Below are 4,893 nucleotides of genomic sequence, written 5' to 3'. Positions count from 1 at the left end.
AACCCAGCGGCGGACTGACAACTCATGGGGCCCCCAGGCAATAGGGGATCATGGGGCACCTCTGTGTCCTTGCCCAAACTCAAAAAAGCCTATGAAAAAGGTACCAGGGGCATCTCATGGGGCCCCCTACTGACCCCGGGCAGTGCCGAGTTTTCAAATGGTCAGTCCGCCCCTGGTTCAACCATTAAAAAAAAAATTATAGTCCTACACCCACAGTTGATCCAGAGAAAAGCAAAAAAAAAAAAACCAGCAAAGCATGATCCAATTTGCTCCTGCAGGGGAAAACATTCCTTCCTGATCCCCCAAGAGGCAATCGGATATTACCTTTATCAACCTTACCTATAAATGTTATTATCCAGTTAAATTCTGTGTATCTAAGAAACAATCCAGGCCTTTTTTTAAAGCAATGCACTGAGCTGGCCAGAACCAACTCTTGAGGGAGTCTATTCCACATTTTCACAGCTCTTACTGTGAAGAAACCTTTCCGTGTTTGGAGATTACATTTCTTTTCCTCCAGAAGTAAAGAGTGCTCCCTTGTCCTCTGTGATGACCTCAGGGTGAATAACTCTACACCGAGTTCACTATATGAACCACTGATGTATTTATACATGTTGATCATATCCCCCCTTAATCTCCTCTTCTCAAGAGAGAATAAATTCAGTTCCTCTAATTTTTTTTGCTCATAGCGGAGCTCCTCCATGCCTCTTATCAGTTTAGTTGCCCTTCTCTGTACTTTCTCTGAACTGCATATTCCATATGAGGTCTTACTAATGATTTGTACCGGGGTAAAATTATATCTCTCGCTGGAGTCTATACCTCTTTTAATACAAGAGATGATTTTGCTCGCTTTAGAAACCACAGCTTGGCATTGCATGCCATTATTAAGCTTGTGATCTACCAGAACTCCCAGATCCTTCTCCACCATTGATTCTCCCAGTTGTACTCCCCCTAGTATGTATGATGCATGTATATTCTTAGCCCCCAAGTGCAGAACTTACATTTATCAAAATTAAACCTCATTTGCCACATAGTTGCCCAATTAAACAGTGTATTGAGGTCAGCTTGTAAATTGAAGACATCCTGTAAGGACATTATTCCACTGCACAGCTTGGTGTTATCTGCAAAGAAATGGTATTTTTAATCCCAGACCCTATATTGTTTATAAATATATTAAAAAGTAAGGGTCCCAACACTGAATGTTGGGGTACACCACTGACAACCCTAGACCAGGGGTCTGCAACCTTTAAGACATAAAGAGCCACTTGGACCCGTTTCCGAGAGGGAAAAAAAGACTGGGAGCCGCAAAACCATTGCAACATTTAAAACAAATCCGACACTGCATATATTGCAAAAAGCGCTCTGGTCATGAAGGGGGTTTAAGGGCCCAGTAAGCAAAGGGTTAATCAGGGCCACAGTGTATCATCATAATCACAATCATAGCCTTAGGTCAGTGGTGGGCAATCTTTTTTTTCAACTGAGCCAAATCTCGCCAAAACCACGATTAAAATTTATTTTGAGAGCCACATTTTTAAAACTGAAAATACATCCCCCATAGTAATTCATCCCCCCTATAGTAATTCATCCCCCCATAGTAATTCATCCCCCATAGTAATTCATCCCCCCCATAGTAATTCATCCCCCCTATAGTAATTCATCCCCCCTATAGTAATTCATCCCCCATATAGTAATTCATCCCCCATAGTAATTCATCCCCCCTATAGTAATTCATCCCCCCTATAGTAATTCATTCCCATATTGTGTCAATTCACTTACCTGTACTCCGCGCGTTCCTCTCGCCGTGTTCCCGCGCAGTTCTGGTCTTCAGGGCGGACTGTGAGAGGAGAGGAGTTCGTCACGCTGCCCCGCCTACATCCTGACAGCCAATGTTTGCCACGCTCCGCGGGCCGGATTATAAGGTCCGCCGGGCCGTAGTTTGCCCATTGCTAGGCTAGCTGCAGAGTCCTGACTTTTGGGGCGGCCGCCCGAGAGGAGGGAGGGGAGCGGGCGCCCGGCACACAGAAGAGCTGCATTAACCTACCTGGCGGTATGATTCCTTCCGATTTTTTGTGCTGAAAGCGGTACCATTTTTTCGCATGGAAATAGTTTTTTATTGTAGGCTGTAATTTTTAGGAAAATTTCCCCACAAATCATTATCACTCAATTCTGCAAGTGGTTCTGATTTACTATCGCTGTTCTCTAGCCGGTCTAAAACCGCTTTTGACCTAAAGGGACGCTTTTTGGACGCCATGGACTTTTCTAAGTTTCCAGGCAGAAAGAACAGACAAAATGCAGGCAGGGCACAGGACAAAGCACTAGGGACAATATGTATGTGAAATGGGATGAAACAGCAATGTTTTACTATTGAAAATTGAAAAAAAAAAAAAAGACATTTTTTAAATTTTTTAAATTTCCCGCCGCCGGCGGCGCCCGTACATCCCGACGTCACGGGGACCGGAACACAGAAGCCGGATGCCGGCATCGGCCGGAGGAGATGGCCGGGGACGCTGCAGGGGACACATCGCGGGAACGAAGGACAAGGTAAGTGCTGCAGGGACCCCCAGAGCAGCGCCGCATGGTAAGCCTGAGTGTAGCTCGTGGTATAGAAATTCTACCACGAGCTACACTCGGGAAAACCGCCAGGGAGGTTAAAAGAGCCGCGGCTTGCCGACCACTGAGCTACGGCAACCCTATTGCCTATCACCTGGTGGGCAGTGTGCTCCGGAGCCGCAGCAAAGGTGAAAAAGAGCCGCGGGTTGCCGACACCCGCCCTAGACCATTCAGAGTATGAATCATTAACCACTACTCTCTGAATACGATCTTTTAGCCAGTTTTCCATCCATTTACATACAGATTTTTCCAAGCCTGTAGACTTTACCTTACACATTAGCCGTGTGTGGGGAACTGTGTCAAACACTTTTGTAAAATCCAAGTATACAACGTCCACCGCCACCCCCTCTGTCCAAGGTTTTGCTCACCTCCTCATAAAAAGAAATCAGATTTGTTTGACAACTTCTGTCTTTTATGAATCCATGCTGTCTGTTGCTTAAAATGTTTTTTTTCCCTAGCAAGAACTCATCTATGTGGTCTTTTATTAAAGAAAAAGTAAAGATTTTGACCCTTTTTTAAATATTGACACCACATTGGCCTTACGCCAATCCAATGGTACTATGCCAGTCATTAAAGAGTCCCTAAAAATTAGAAACAATGGCTTTAAAATGACAGCGCTCAATTCTTTAAGGACCTGTGGGTGTATGCCATCCAGTCCAGGTGCTTTATTCACCTTTATTCGGTCTAAATATTTCTGGATCATATCATTTGTGAGCCAATGTTCATCATCTGGAGCTGTGTCAATACCATGCCCATTATGGACAAGAGCTCCCCCATACTCCTTTGTATACACAGAGCTGAAGAAGGTATTTAATAAATTTGCCTTCTCTTGTCCCCAGTCAGCCACTCTAGATTATTTTGTAAAGGGCCTATATGCTCGGACTGGACCCTTTAACTATTAATATATTTGAAGAATTTTTTTGGGTTGGTCCTGCTATTTTTTGCAATCTGTCGTTTGTTTTCAATTGTTGTGGCCTTTATTTCTTTTTTGCATATTCTGTTATATTCTTTGTAATGTTTATACAATGATAGCGTTCCTTCCTTTTTATATTTAATAAAAGCTTTTTATTAACTATAGCTTTTTTTTAACTTTGGCCTCCTCATTAACACTGGGAGGACTATAACAAACTCCACCCTTTGTAGTACTCACCCCCATGTGCAGTTCCACCCATAATGCTTCAGCCTCATCACACTCTCCATCAACTAGATCCTCTTTCAAACTTGCTCTGAGGTCACTTCTCACATAGAGACAGACACCACCACCTTTCCTATTTACCTTGTCTCTCTGAAAGAGAACATAGCCAGGAATATTAATGGCCCAGTCATGTGAAAAATGAAGCCAAGATTCAGCAATACCAATTAAATCATTGTTCTGTTCATGCAGCAAAGCTTCCAACTCCCCTATTTTGCTTGGCAGACTTCTGGCATTGGTGAACAAACACTTTAATTCATCAACACCTTTTGCACACGTATTTTGAATATTTTTTATTTTCATACAAATGGTACCAATTCCACTGGATGTTTGTAACATGGGAACCTTATCTGCCGTAGCCCTTCCACCATCTTTCCCCATGCCACCCACCAATAAGTACTGACCCCTGTCTGATCGGTCTACCCTGTTATAATCTAATTCTCCCTCGATTCTAGATTAAATACTCCTCCAGCCTTCCCATAAACTTCTCCTCCAGCACAGCAGACCCCTTTCCACTTAGGTGCAAACCATCTCTAGCATATAGGTTACACTCCAATGAAAAGTCAGCCCAGTGCTCTAGAAACCCAAATCCTTCCCTCTTACACCAGGTCTTTAGCTATGCATTGAGTTCTCTAATCTCCCACTGGCTTTCCTGAGTTGCGCATGGCACAGCTAATATTTCAGAGAATGTCACCTTGGAGGTCCTTCCCTTCAACTTGCAGCCTAGTTCTTTAAAATTGATTCTTAAGGAGCCTCCACCTTCCATGTATTCTGTCATTTGTTGCAACATGGACCAAGACAGCTGGGTCATGCCCAGACTCTCCCAGTAACTTATCAACCTGGTTCACCACATGCCGAACCCTAGCATCAGGGAGACAGCAAACCATCTGGTTGAGGCGATCCTGATGACAAATTATTCTATCAGTCCTTCTGATTATAGAATCCCCTACTACCACCAGCTGGCTAGGCCTTCCTGCACTACCCTCACCACCCCTCCCAGATGATCGGCCCTTCCGACTGTTAGGGAGAGCAGTGACATCCAGAACTGCCACCCCTGAGCTTGCCACCCCCACATCTTCATCCAACTTGGCAAA

The sequence above is a fragment of the Staurois parvus genome, unplaced genomic scaffold (assembly GCF_062004578.1).
Source record: "Staurois parvus isolate SC_StPar_1 unplaced genomic scaffold, SC_StPar_1.0 ptg000071l, whole genome shotgun sequence".
Taxonomy (NCBI): domain Eukaryota; kingdom Metazoa; phylum Chordata; class Amphibia; order Anura; family Ranidae; genus Staurois; species Staurois parvus.
This window is presented reverse-complemented; position numbering follows the sequence as displayed.